Genomic DNA, 15,462 nt, shown 5'->3' on the forward strand with positions numbered 1-15,462 from the left:
AGAACAAGTTCCAATTCCTTGTGGTGACCCATGAAAACCACTTCAAGAAGGTCTGAAGCTGACACTTCAAGCACCAAAGAACATTTAGACTTTATTTCCCAGTGGAAGAGGTGGGCCTGTATCTTTCAGGGTCAGAAAGATCACTCGCAAAAGGGTTTTCATCTCCTTGGGGGCTATTTGATTTGCGTGGAGCTGCGCTCTGCCCCATCACTGCCACAGGGAGGGTACCTCTAAGCTTCCATGGCAGCCAGAGGGTTAAACTTGTTTCTAAATTCCTCTCTCGTCCCTGCCATGCCCCCTCCTCCCACTCCCGGAAGCGGGACCTACAGTGTTCAAAGCGCCAGGCAGTAAAACTCACCCTTCCCATTTAACCAGCATCGGCTTTTTCCCGTGCCCTGCTAGAACACATGAATCCAGTACAATTAGCAGCAGCCCTAACAAAGCTGGCTGAAAACCCTCCATTAAAATGAAAGATGGTGTTGTGAGAAAAGAAGGCAGAGCAAGCGAGGCCATAATACAGCTTACTGCCGTCGCCAGGCGAACAGCCTCATAACTTACGAGGAGCTCAATGCCTTGCCTGAGTCTGAGCCTGTTTTCCCCCGGGGAGGTAATGCATTACCTCCTCCCGTGCTCTGCATTCACTCAGAGCTTTGGGTTTTTATGGGAAGAGATTAGGATCTGTGCCATGGTTAAAAACGGAGCTTTCTGCTACACAGCGATAGTTCATTGAAATGGGGTTTAATTCCTTGTTTGCTGCTACCTTGACTGAAAGCAAAAGAATTACAAAGATTGATGCCGCACACTGCACATAGATCATTGCTGCTTTAGCCACGACTGTTGTCTTCTGATAGCGCAACAGCTCCATCTTCCACCGAGCAGCGGTCCCCTGGGACAACCCAACCTGGGGAAGCCTCCTCTTCCTCCAGTTGGAACATGATGGGATGAAAGAACTCTGAATCACCAACCTATTTGACTCTAAGCACGTGAATAGACCCAATTGCCACCAAGTTACATCCATGAGAAGGAGCCTTATGGGCACATCAAGGCCACAGAGCAACAAGGCCAACTCCAGAGTACAGCACATGCCATCAGAAACACCCTCAGCCCTTGGCTGCTTTTCTGTGTCTGCCAGCCATGTTATTACCATTTTTAATTTCAAATAATGTTTAAAACTCTACTGGAAGAAGCAGTAGAGCTTGGACTGTGGAAAACAAGCCTGCCCTGGCTAGAGCAGGAGAGAAAGGAAGAGATAGCCATGCAGGTCTTTCCCAGCACTTCCTCTTTGGAGAGTTAATTAGCAAGGCATAGTAATGGTATTTGTGCATTTACGGCATGCACTGATTACAATAAATTTTGTCCTGCACGTTAAAGTCAAAAACATCTCTCATCTGCCAAAAAGCAATCAGGACCAATTAATGAAGATGTAATTTCCCCAGATGCTGCTATTAACATAATTCACAGAGTTCATAGCAACACGAATACAGCTAACCCTGTTACCCATGGCTTTCATCTCCCAGGCACCAAGGTGCCTCTGCCAGCAGAGGAGCCTTGCTGAGCCCTGTGCCCAGGGGACATGTCCACAGGGCTGGTCCCAGTTCCCCATCCTCCAGGGGCAGGTTTGGAGTTGCAGACTTGGCCCATACACAGTCCAGCAGTGGCTCTTCTCAGAAGCAGGACAACACAACAGCCCTCACCCACAAGGTTTATATGACTCAAGTGCACCTCTTCAACAGGATGGGTAGCACCTCAGCAGACCCTCCCTGGTCCTTGAAAAGGCACACAGGTCAGTCAAACATGTGGCAATCCCTTACCCCAGGGTGCTCCCTAGCTCTCATTTTCCCTGATTCATGCCCTGCGTAACAACATGGTAAGCACAGAACTTTGCTTTCACCACCATCCAAAGCGCAACAACTTACTGTTAGAGCAGCAGGATAAGCTAGGAGCCAAGGGTGATCCTCACCAGTGGGGTGCAGTCCTATAGGGGCAGGTACCTGAGTCCATTGACATCACCATACACAGTGAGCCATGAATGAGGTCCAAGGTCCCACCAGCTGGGAGAAAAAGGAGACAGGGCTGGAGAAATAGACCAACATGTTCCAAAAAGTTCCTTCTGAAGACAAGGCTCCAGACAGCACTGCTGGCCCAGGACTGATCTGCATGGAGCTGCAGCACTCATGGCTGGGTGTGTGTCCCAGGTGAGCCTGGCCAAGGGCATTAGGGCCTTCAGGTGCTTCTCCTTCCAGTGATAACAGAGCAGTGAGCAACCACCAACCGTTTTACATGTTGGTGCTTGCTGTGAGCTGGGATTAGGTGGTGGTCCCAGTGCTGATGGGGAAAGGCAGTAGGGGTGGCATTTCCTCCCTAGTCTTTGCTAACTCAGCTCCCCTCTTGCTTTCCAGGCAGGACCTTGGGTGGGGAAGAGGAGGAGGAGATGAAGGTTCAGGTGTACAGACCAAAGTTCAGGGGTTTCCCAGTGCTTTGGTCCTTGCCGAACTGAGGCAAAAGTCTCATCCCATGCCTGTGTCTTGTCTTGCTCTCATCTGATCCTCCCCAAACCCAGGAGGCAGGAGCTGGAGCCACCATTGGTGCAGCATCCCTCTGGCTTGTTTTAGCAGTGAAGCAGGATTACTGCCCACCTTTGGGGCTGAGGGGTTTGTGTGGACAAGATGCTTTATGCAGTCCTAACAGCCTGTACAAAGTGATTTCAATTTCCCCCCAGTTTGACAGGAGACCTGACATTTTCATACGGTCAAAATTGGTCAGAAGCATCAGGTTCACCCATGTGCCCTGCAAGCACCTCTGGGTTGGGTTTTGGGCTGGGTTTTACTTAATTCATCTCCACTTCTAATCAAATTTCACATCAAAAAAATCATGGACAGCTAAAAAGCTCGAAATATTTGGAAGGGCTTTTCCCTCCTGAGGAAGGAACCCCTGATTTTCTTATAGCCTTTTTTCAGGCGAGAGAGGAAAAAAGAAAGGGGATGTTAAAAATTAATGACTTTTTTTTTCTCCGCATGTGTGGAAAGTTTTTCCAATGAATTTAAACTCTTCAGTTCTTTCTTCCGATAGCTTTGGTCAATAGGGAGTTGGTTTCCAGCCAGCTCCTGGTATACCTTGAAGCTCCTAAAATCTGGAGAAACACTGACCAAACCTTACCTTGAGACCACCAGTGCTTTAAATGATTCATCTGGTTTCTTGCAGACTGAGTTAACTCAAATCCCCTGAAAACACTAGACTTAAAACCGTGGGTAATCTGCCGGGTCAGAAAATGCAGGACATCTTAATGAAAGTACAGACCTCTCTAAACCAATGAGTAGTTTAACAATCACCTGATGTAATAGCACGTAAAAAGATGCTATGGACAAAGGTGAGATCATTCATGTTAATTAAAACGTCTGAGCCACAACACTCCTGCCTTAATAGTGGATTTAAGCTGAGGCATTATACAGCAATAATGGAACAGTCGTGGTTTTCCTGTAATTAAGGAGAATTAACGAGTGCCTTCATGGAGGGCTGGGGAGATGCTGCCAGCTCCACATGGTCACCAATGGGTGGTATTCAGGGGGGTTCCTGGGCACTGGTGGGAAAGCAAAGTGCCAGGGAGGGGACGTTGAAGTGAGCCTGCCCCAGTGTGGTGGCTGCTCCCCCGGCGGCGTCACCTGAACCCAGCGCCGAAGAAGGTCAGTGATGCCCCAGTGATCCCGCTGATCCCCCAGGCAGGTGGATTGGTGGGGTCACTGCCCAAAACCCCCTCAAACCTGAGCGGTGCGGGCTGCCGGGGTGCATCGCTGCCCTGGGGAGCATGAAATATTCATCAGGAAAAGCAGGCAAGAAAGCGAACGATTGACTCTCTGGCAAAGACGTTAGGGCAAGGGGAGGGGGGCGGGAGCTCAATTATTCATACCAGGCAGAGTGGTTTCGATAGCAGGGAGAGCAGAGCCTCCCAGCACTCTGCTGCCAGTGGTTGGAACCCCCCAGGTGCAAGAGGCACCCCTCTCACTGCATCCTCATGTCTCATCCTTCTGGTCTTCCTGCCCCTTTTGTAAGGGATGCAATTTGGTCCCCAGGCCCCAGAGCGGGGCTAAGACTCTGCACCCCCAAAAGAAGGGACCTGAAGGGAGAAAGCCCCGGTGCTGGTCCCACATGGTCCCTCCATCCCTCGTCTGCAAGATGGAGATAATTACCCTGGTGGGGGTGTGGGGGTGTGTGGGGCACCATAGAAAATCCAGCACAGAAATCCACTCCCCTGGGGTGAGCGTAGTCAGTGCTTCCCTCCTCACTGGGCTGCAGCCCGGTGCAAATGCCCACACTTTCCCCACCTGCACAGGGGTCTTCCAGTGGCACAAGGGGAGTACAGCTGCCCCCATAGCATTGTCCTGCACCCACCTGGATGTTGGGCTCTGCCTGTTCCCACTCAAACACATGCCTGCATGGCAGTGCAGGAGGACTGCCTGGGGCTGCAGGAGGATTGTCTCCAGCATCACAGAGCGGCAGCCCCACTGGCACGCAGCACGTGTCAAGGTGGCTTCTTGAACAAAGTTTTCTTCCTTTTCCTTTTGTGCCATAGTAATTCTTTCATGCCATCAGAAAATCAATGTGTCTTTTCCGTTAGAAGTTGTGGCTTGAACCTTATGGTCCCTTGCATCATCTTTCCATGATTTAAGGGGAGACGAAATCCCTCTCTGGTGCCATCTGCTGTGACACCTTCCCAGGAGAAGCCTCACCACAGAATGGAGGCATAGATGGCACAGTGTACAAGAGGGATGAGCCCCCATCTCCTGCCCCTTCCCCCTCCTGACCCCACCAGCCCCCTAGTCACCCCCCAGAGCACTTTCTGCCCCAGTGCATGATGGTGGCTCCGCCAGGGTCAGCTCCTCCTTCCCCGCACCCTGTGCCACTGGTGGGTATTGGTGCTGGCAGGACCCCCAGCTCCCAGAGGGTGTCTGCAGGAGCAGCCCTGTGCCAGCCCTGTGCCACTGAAACCCCGCAGCATCCTTTGGACTTGCAAACGGGGCAAACTTGGTGGGGAAATCACTGGAGTGCAGCAATCTTGGCATGCTGGGAAGCCATTTCCAGCCCTGCTTCTGGGAGCATGGCGACACCCGCATACTAATCCAGCCAGATGTTATGAAATTGATCAAATTACACATAGAGAGCTTTTAAGTTCTCCCTTTGGATTTATGCAGAATAAATTCTTCAGAGAAAGCCAGCTACTTGATGGGTTACTTTTAAAGAATTTTGGCAGCTTGCTGGGTTGGAGCATCAGCGTGAAGGAGGTGCTACCCACGCGCCCAGCCAGGGATGGCTGACGGGATGCTTACAGGGTCCACACATTTCCCTAATGCTTTATGGACTTGGCTGAAACATCAGGAGGATGTGGAGAGCCCCAGAAATAATGCTTTAAAATCCTGTATTGGAGACTTTTCCCTCCTTCCCACTTTCAGATTCATTTATTTAACTTCCTCCCTTGAAATAAGGACTAATGTCACTGAATCCAGAAGCACAGCTCTTCTGCCTCGCCTTGCAAGGAAAGAAAATAGCCTTGCTCCACTTTTAACATTAATGCATAAAAATCTCCCAGCAAAATCTCCATTTATCAAGCCACATTGAAGGGCACACAACGGAGGAGCTTATTGCCTTGCCACCTTTTGCCTTGTACCCCTGTTTGTGTTATCAAGTGGTGTGATTAAGAAGATTGCTTTTATTTTTAGGTGACAGAAAATTTACAGCAGGGGAAGGCAAGAAAGGACATGGGTGCAGCTTTACAGTGAAACCAGATTGTTTCCTGTCCATTAAGAGACTTTGCAGCACAAAGTGGTTTTCAGCACAACGTGTTGTGTACCCCGTGTCACCAAGGGGTGGTGGGAACCTGCTAGGGTTCCGGCTGGGTCCTGGCGATGCCAACAGGTCAGGCACCAGCTGTCCTGACTGTGGGGAAATGCCCCATTGCTTTTATAAACCAGTAACAGAATTATATTGGTGCTTTTCACAGGTCTCAGCACAATCTGTTAAACAATTATTTTTAGAATTAATAGAGAAGCCAAATAACCTGAAGGAATGATAACTTTTTAAAGGTAATTATTTGCTACAAATGAACACAAATGGTTTCAAGATGTAATGCATTAACTCCAGCAGTGGGAAAATTCATCCTAATCAGAGGTGTGCTCAGGCTGCGGCATCTGCAAACATCTGTCAGGGTGCTCAGCTCCAGGACCTGCCTGAAACCCTTTATCAGCTGCAAATCCATATTTTCTTTCCTCCCATATAAACTCCCCTTGGTTTTTACTTTTGGGTAACACACATCCACTTTGTTCCACCTAATCCCGCAGGAGTGCGGCAGCAGCAGGACACAGCCCAGCCACCAGGCTCATCTGTTTAAAGTAACTTTTTCTTGCATGTAAAATTTGTATCAGACAATGAGAGCAGTTTGATGCTGGCTCCCCTCCACCAGGAGCCAAATTCACCACAAAAAGGGGGGATGAGCCCAGCCATCTACAGTTATCCTGATGGCACTGGGAGGGATCTGCTCCTCAGCCCTCCCAGCCAAACCCCGTCACTTGGCCAAACAAGGACCATGCCTCACATCCATCGTCAGGCAGATATTTTTTGGGCAGAATGCAGTTTCTTCTACTGAATTCTTGTTTATTTCTGGGACCTAAAATTCTACCCATGCCTCACACCATGTGGCTGCCATAGCAGCAGACCTGCCAAAGTCATCTTTGTGGAGAGCAGGAGTTTAGAAATAACGGGAAGCTTTTATCCAGAGCAAACCCTTTGTCATAAAACTTCAGAAAACAGATTTCTTTTTCAGTGGGTCCCCTGGCACCTAAAAAATAAGTGTCTGAGGATTCATGTAGTAGTAAAAGTCGATAAAAATCTTTGAAGCAAATGGGCTATTGAGGAATTATGCGTGGAAATGAATAGATGGATTCTTCTGCAAATCTCTTCATAGAGGTGCCCTGATATAATGAAGACACAGTAGATGCATTAGTAAAAATCCTCTTTAATAACTGCTATACCTTATGGTTTTCCTAAGGCGACAGTTTAGCAGATGTAAAATCCACTCAAAGATTTTTGTCTAGAAATGAGGCTGCAGTTGTTCAGTGGGAAGGAGCTAGTTTAGCTTTCCATCCCTTCCTAGGGTGGGGAATGCTATACCTGTCTGTGTAATAATTGACAGCAGTAAAAGCCTTCCTTTCCCTGGCAACAGGTGGTCACAGCCAACTTTACGGCAGTAAAATGCAAGGAGTAAAACACAACTTAGGGAAATACAGTGGTTCCTGGCCAGGGCAATGCCAGACATGACCCCCATGGAAGAGCCGATGGCCAGAAAATGCACCAGACCAACCTCTGGATGTCCCAGAAGCTGGCCTTGCTCCATGGAGGTGTCTGTGCCTTCCCTGGGACCCCCAATACTTGGAACGATGGCTGCACCCTCCCCATCACCCATGTCCGAGTCAACTGCCTAAATAAGGTCCCAGTATGTGGCATTTGCTCTGCAGCTTGAAGTGTGTTACCAGCCCTCGTGGGGAACTTTTCATCCACCCGCTGAAGAACTCAAGCCAAGTTAGTTTTACACTAGTGCCATAGTGCCGAGCTTTGCTGCGGATACATTGTCCCCTGCTTTAATTACTATTGATTTTCATTTTTCCAAGGAAATGCTGGGCCTCTGTCAACCCCCCACTGCTGACTCCAGAGACCTCAGAACGATTTTAGCTGAGCAAGCATTTCTCTTGCAAATCTAAATAGTTATGCTACAGCTGTATAAACAGCCAAAACTCGGAGGGGGTTTATTTTTAGCATGCTTGAATTGCAGTGAGGGATTAAGATGGACACGTTGTGCAAATTCTGATGTCTTCTTCTGCTGTTTTTTGCACGCTGTCGCTAATGGGCTCAGTCCCGTCAGACTCCTTTCTAAAGGTATTTTGCTGTGATTATTTATTCGGTGAATCCAGATGGGTAGGAACCAGACGGTGGTTACTTTATGTTGCATCGTCTATCTGGATGCCAAGTGTACATCTGCTTCAATGCAGCGGTTTAAAATCATACAGCATTAAAAAGAAAACCAAAAACAAGCAAAAAATAAACAAACACCCCCCCACACACAAAGACAGTTGTTAAAACAAGACAGTCAAGACGGAAAAATGTTATTCCTTAGTGTACATCCAAAGGATATGTTACCAATCTTGGCATGACCCTCCACAGACTCTTCTCACAGATTAGTGATTTACTCAGCTTTGAAGAAGCAGGAGTTCCGTTTCTGAGAGCTGACCTAGAGGTTACGTTATCCATAACTTGCTACTCAAAAGCCTGGTGGGAGTGTGTACGTGCCTGCCAAGGTATCGAAGCGGCTGCAGAACCCCTCCTTGATTTTGGATGAGGTCTGTCTGCATGGAAAATCACAGAACATAGAATCACAGATCATCCAGTTCCAACCGCTCTGCCACAGGCAGGGACACCTTCCCCTAGACCAAAGCTCCATCCAACCTGGCCTTGAACACTGCCAGGGATGGGGCATCCACAGCTTCTCTAGGCAATCTGTGCCAGTGCCTCACCACCCTCACAGTAAAGAATTTCTTCCTTATATCTAGTCTAAATATACCCTTTCAGTTTAAAGCCATTCCCTCTTCTGCTATCACAGAATGATAGAATAGTTAGGGCTGGAAAGGACCTTGAGATCATCAAGTTCCAACCCTCCTGCCATGGGCAGGGACACCTCACACTAAACCATGTCACCCTACCTATCAAAGTTGTTCTCTGGCTAAAGCCAAAACACAGCATTGCACCAGGCGCTAGCAAAGAGAAAAATAACTGTTACAACTGAACCCAGGAGACTGTCAAATCCATGCCTCTCTGGTTTAGAGACAGGGATGTCATGCAGGACATTGTCAAATGCTTTGCACAAGTCCAGATAGGTGACATCAGTCACTCTTCCCTTACCCACCAATGCTGTAACCCTGTCTCAGAAAGCCACCAAATTTGTCAGCCACAATTTCCCTTTAGTGAAGCCATGTTGGCTGTCACCAATCACTTCCTTAGTTTCCAGGTGTCTTAGCATAGTTTCCGGGAGGATCTGCTCCATGATCTTGCTGGGCACCAAGGTGACTGACTGGCCTGTAGTTCCCTGAGTGTTCCTTTTTTCCCTTTTTAAATATGGGGGTTATGTTTCCCCTTTTCCAGTCAGTGGGAACTTCAGACTTCTACAGCTTCTCAAATATGACGGACAATGGCATAGCCACTTCATATGCCAGTTCCCTCAGGACCCACGGATGCATCTTGTCAGGTCCCATGAACTTGTGCACCTTCAGGTTCCTTAGATGTTCTCAAACCTGATCCTCTCCTATAGCGCACGGTTCTTTGCTCTCCCAGTCCCTGCCTCTGCTTTCTGCAGCTTTGGGTGGTGTGGCTGGAGCTCTTGCTGGTGAAGACCAAGGCAAAACAGTCACTGAGTACCTAAAGAAGGTTTTTAAGTTTGTATGTGTGCCGTGTCTCTCCAGAGTCACTCCCAGCTGTGACCAGCTGCCTGCAGACATCGCTGATGCTGGGACAAAGCGTGAGGAGCTGGGAATTGCAGGGATGAGCAGCCTGAGTTTAATTAGTTCAGAATAGATGGAGAAGACAAAATAGTCAGGGGTTTTCCTCTGGTCACAGTGAGGAAAGCTGCAGGTTCCTTTCAGAACTGTCCCACCACCTGGGCTGCTCTACAGCTTTGGGCTTGCCTTTGGCAGGGTTTTAATTCTCTGGGGCTTCATCTGAGCAGTGAAAACGGCTTGGTCATTTCTCATGGGAAACAACTGAGACATCCACCCCCAAACCAGCCTCAGACATGGGGCAGCAGGGAAGGACCTCAAGGCTGCATCCCAAAGCCCCACACTACTGCTGTACCCCAGGGTGAGTGCCCAGACCTCACTGGGTGTTTGGTGATACCTGACTGGAGCAGCTCAGCAGGGAGGGGGATGCCCTGTGATGCCCAATGAGCACTTCACTCCTGAGCAGCAATGCTGCTGCTGGCACCTCATGATTGATTCCTGTAATTAACAGCATGGTGGCATGTCCAGGAGTAGCATGGCATGGGAGCCCTGGGCCCATTGTGGCAGCAGGGATGCTGCCCTCCTGCTTGTGGGGGTTACACTGCAAGACCCTATAGGAGCATCCCTGCCCAGCCTGGCATCCAGAGCTTCCATGGGGTCCTGGCACAGGAGCCAGCACCATTCCCTGGGGCACACTTCAGCTGAGGAGGAGCCCATCACAATGAAACAGGGGAGCAGCTCCTCTGGAAAACCCTTCACTAGAGGAAAAACAATGGAAAACCTCCCAGAAAAGCTGCTGTTTCAGGAGGGTAGAATTCAGCCAAGCAGATAAAACATAAAGATCAAACCACCAGGTGGGCAGGAGCACTTACATGAGCAGTCAAAAGCAGTTTCTGCCCAGCCTGTGGTGTTTCGGGGCCTCGGTCACCTTGAACAGGGGCAGTTCATGAGGATACCCCAGCACCAGCCCCATGCACGTGCTCAGGCCTTTTGACCAATTTGATTAAAAGGAGACATGTGCTCTCAGCCCTGCATGGGAACAGAGCTCACAGTTCAAGCCGGGGAGGCCTTGTACTGTCAGGGGTTTGTCTGACACACTCAGTATTAAGCAAACAACCTCGAATGGGGTAACAACTCCAGAAAGACCAGATTTAATATTTCGGGTGAAAAAGGAAAGGTGGGGAGCTCCATTTTCTCCTGGTTTTCACCAGGGAGGTTATCACAGTTTGCAAAGTGCTGCTGGGGGAAGAAAGATTGAAACCAGCTCCTTGTGCTCTGCCACTTAATTAATTTTAGCACTTTACAGTAAAACACAATTTGGCCCCACTTCTATAAATGAGAAGACAGAGCAGTGAAAATGCCCTGCTCACCCAGCTGTGTTGCACACCCCAAACAGGCTGCAGCCAGACATGGGAGCTTTTCCACCTGAATATTAAACAAGGAATGTAAGGTAATTCAAGCCTCCTAAAATTAAAAGTCTAAATCCATTTACATTTACAAACCCTGTAATTAAGTAATAAACCAAAATATTACGGCTTGTGCTCTAAATGTGAATTCAAGAGCATGTGTCTAAAATTACATTCCAGCCCCTTATTTGTTTAGCCTGCTGCTGTCCCTGCTTGCAGGAAGGAAAAAATTGCATGGAGAAGCAGGAATGAAATCCCTGAGTCCCAGAGCCATGGCGGGTCCCTTCTGCTATAGTCTGAGCAGGCTCAGCCAGGCTTTTACTCCCAAAGCTCCTGAGGCACCTGCAACAGCACAAGCATCTTCCATCCGCATGAGCAAGTGTGCCAGTACCTAACCCCATCCCATGCCCAACCTGCTTCTGCCAAAACCCTGTGCCAGAGCCCATCCCCACCCTGTGACCTGTCCTGAGGTGACTGCTTGGAGATACTCGTTGTGCCCCATCACACAGGCTCCCACGTACCAAAATATGGCAAAGGCCTGGGCACTCATCGCTTCGGCAACAGCTCCTCTGTGTGGGACCATGCTGGGGCTCGAGGCACCTCAGCTGCTCCCGGTGGACTCTGCCCCGCTGCCTTTGAGCAAGGTGACAGCAGCACAGATGCCACACATCTGCTCTTTTATTTGCAGTCTTGGCAAAGAAATGAAGGGAGAGGTAAGTGGAATAAAAGCAGTAGGTAATGCAGAGCTGCTGTGCTTTACATTTCCCACGGTGACGAAAACAAATCACCCTGCGTGTAGTGCGGCCATGTTTGGGGGGAGAGAGGAGCTGGGGAGGTTGTTCTGTTAGGGGGGATTTTTTAAAGGACTATTTATTTCCTCTTGGGGTGTCCTGTCTGCTCAGCACAAAGCACAGCCCCATACTGCCACTGCCAAGGGTCCCGCCAGTCACCTAGCAAGGGCTTGCGGCAGGGCCAGCGTGCAAATGGCTTCAGGAACCTTCTTGGTTCAGCCTCTCTCACCCATCATGTCAACATCAGTTACTGCTTTATGAATGTTTAAAGGCCTCAGGTACACGTGCACAGTCTGCTACAGCACGGTTTTCCCCCAGCATGGCAGGGAGGAGACACCAGTTCATCCCAGTGACATGCTGGGACCCGCAGCACAGCTGTGTCTGATTACGGGTCTGGCAGCAGATGCCATCCGCCGTTCCCTCCTCTTCACCCCCAAGGGAAAGACAACGTGCCCAAGACCTTCATCTCCCTCTGCCAGGGGCACCTGCTCTCATCTGTGACTTCCCCCTGTTACTCCTTCCCCTTCTTCTTTTCCCTTTCATCCCGCTGCGCCACTGGAGCAGCACGGGCAGCCTCTGCTGTTCAGAGCTTCTCCTTCATTTCTCTCTGCGTTTTAAGCTCTGTGAGGCAGAGCCCAGCGCCTTTAAAACTACAGACATCAGTTATTGCCACAGACTTTTCGTCCCGCGCAAGGGCGCAATAGGCAATGCAAATAGCACAAACAAAATGTTTGATATTTAATGATCCTACTCTGGATGGGGAAGATGTGCTCTTGAGCAGGAGTTGCTTTCTCAAGCTGCTGCAATGCAGAAGGACCCCTGTCTTTCATGACTAATTGAGCCCTAATGATTTTCCTTTATCACCCAAAATGAAAACAAAAGATTTAAGGAGTAGTTCAGTTCACTGTGGTGCTGTGGGTCCTTCTATTCATTTATTATTCCCCACAAAAGCCATGCTTTGACTCGTTCTTCTGAACCCACTTCTCTCTGCTGTTGCTGCTGCTTTTGTATCAGTCGTCTTGCCTCTGACAATCTGAAAACAGCTGCTATGGCTCATGCAGCCTCTGCCAGCAGCAAAGGCCCCTGGACCATGCTCATTTGCCACACCATCCTCCAAAAACTTGTGGATTTGGGCTTTTCAAACCAAGTGTGAATTCCCAGGGTCACATAGGCAGGCACTGTGCTGGGAGGGAGGCATGGGCGCACAGCTGGCTCCAAGGCACAGGAAGGAGCTCACCCTCAGCTTCCATGCCAGGAATGCCAGAAAGGACCAGGGTAGAGCAGATCTTAAAGCAACAATGCTTCATTCTCTGCAGCCGGGAGGCAATGATTTGGGATGAGACGCTTGCTTGCCCTGACTCCCTGGAAGCGAAGCCTACTGCCCCCCTTCCCAGCACACTCCCTCTCTCACCAGCAGCAGGGTGCATATTTAACAGGGAGAAGAAAGGGAAGACTTGTTTTTCCAAGGAAAACACCCAGCGTGTGCATCGCACACACCTGCCCCTGCACTGAGCCCTGCGTTCAAGCAGAGGCTCTGAGGTAAGGCAAAGAGGGGGCTGAAGATAATCTTGCAGCCAAGTAACTCTGCAGATGGCAGTGGCTCAAATCACTATACAGCTCTTTTGGGCTATTTGCTGCAATTAAGGCTGGGCTCCAAGGTGCCACTGCAGCCCCACGACAGGATTCTGAATCTCTGCTCTTTTTCAAAGCCACCTCCAGAGCTGTCCTTGAGACATCAGCGCTGGGGTTAATTGGAACCAACAGGAAAATTGGCCTCCAGAGGGAGAAACGCAGATGCCGGGTGTGTGTGAGCTAGGGGGAAAGGAGCCGCACTGCTGCAGGGGCCCCAATGTCCCTTTGCACTGCAGCAATGGGTAGCAGCACCCACGAGAGCAGTGGCTCCGCATCTGCCCTGAGCCCACTGCCCGCACCCCAGCAGCCAAGACCCCAGCACGGAAAGCCCATGGGCATCGGTGCTGATGCCGAATGCAAGCAGTCCCCCTGTGCCCATGGGAAAGGCTGAGGATGGATTTGGCCCTTGCAGCTGCCACCTCTCTGACTTCAGTGTGGGCACCGAGCTCACTGCTGGGGTGCTGATGGGATCTCCAGGGAGGAGAAAAGCAGAGCTGAAGCCTGGCCACAGGCTGCTGAAACACGAAAGCTGGGTTTTGTGAAGAGCAAGGCCACCCCCTACCTCCCTTGCCCCTACGAGGTGCTCTGGCAGCGGTGCGGAGTTGCAGACTCACATCATTTTTCTAAGTATTCCTCATCTCCTTCAACGCCATTAATCACACTGTTTCAATTAACAGACCTGAACCATTGAGCAGACCTGTCCTGCACTAATATGTTATTAATTGGGTCAGCTTGGATGGCAGCAATATTGAGCGCCATGCAGCTCTGAGCTTTCATCTTCTGATCAGGCTCATTTAATTGATCTAATCGCGTCCCCCCTGTCACAGGGGCCCTCTTCACTTTATCCCTCCCTACCCACCTCCGAGTAATCAGATACATCTTCTGCATTGTCTGGTATCAGCTACACACTGAAGAGAGTCATATCTAATTTACAGTACTCTCCCAAGAAAAATCAATGATTGTTTACATTACTATCCTACAATCCCCATTTTAAAGTAATTCATGGCAGGCTCAGGGCTATTAATTTTATTAGTGGGCAGATATTATTCTGCTCCATTGATCCCCAGTTGCGAAGCTAGCACTGAAAGTCTGAAAATTTCAATTCTGTTTGCAGACTGAAGCTCTGTGTTAAAAATGTGCCAAGCCAGATGCTGGTGGAGAGAACTGACTCAAAACAAACAAGGAACTGCCCACATTTTATAACTTCAATCCCTTTAAAGCAGGGGTACAGCCTGGACCCCAGTCATTCCCAAATGCCCCATGCCATAGGGAGAGACATACCCAAATACACTCTTCAAGCCTCCCAGGTCCTACAGTTCATAGAAAACTCGTCATCGTGGTTTATCAGTTAGCTGAAACATTCTCTGCTGTGAATGGGAAATTTTACAGATGAAACTAAGTTTGGCCCTGTCTGCACAGAAAATAAACCGAAAGCCAGGACAGGTCCGTGTCCAGCTGAGCGTGCATTCCGCTCTGTTTGCAGAGGATGAATTTCACCCAGAGGCCTCAGGTTGCCTTTTCCTCTTCTCCATGTAAAAAAATTAAAAGCAGAGCAGTGTGGGAAAACTGAGACACAATGGGGCAAATCAAACATCACCAGGAAATCCAACAGCACAGGATCTGATCATTAGAGGTGTGAGGGGTCCTGTGGGGCAGGAGAGTACAGGAATTCCCATCAATAGGGTCCACCACATTAAGAGGCCATGTGGGTGCCCAGTGTGGATCCCAAGGCACAAAACCTTCGTTTTAGACAGTAGAAATTAAAAAATGTAGTTTGGATTAAAAATAAGGGCTCACCCTTAAGCAGCTTGGAAAAACATCAGCTCAACCGCATCCTTTTGATCACGGACAGAAATGGGCTTTTTGTGCATTTGCGTGTCAATAAAAACCTGCCACTCAAGGAACAGGATAAAAGAGAGAAAAGAAAGACAGTCCCTGCCCCAGCTGAGACCTGAGACTGGCTCCAGAGTGCCCCCAGAAGAACTGCTGGTTCCTGACGAGCAGTAATGCTCTGGAGAGGCTGATTTATTGATTTACAGGACCTACCGCTTTCAGCTAGGATGGTGGTTTAACATTATAAACCAGCAGTCTCGTTTCCAATGC

Source organism: Pezoporus occidentalis, unplaced genomic scaffold, assembly GCF_034315485.1.
Source record: "Pezoporus occidentalis ecotype Australia unplaced genomic scaffold, CSIRO_AGI_Poc_V1 ctg12, whole genome shotgun sequence".
NCBI classification, from domain to species: domain Eukaryota; kingdom Metazoa; phylum Chordata; class Aves; order Psittaciformes; family Psittacidae; genus Pezoporus; species Pezoporus occidentalis.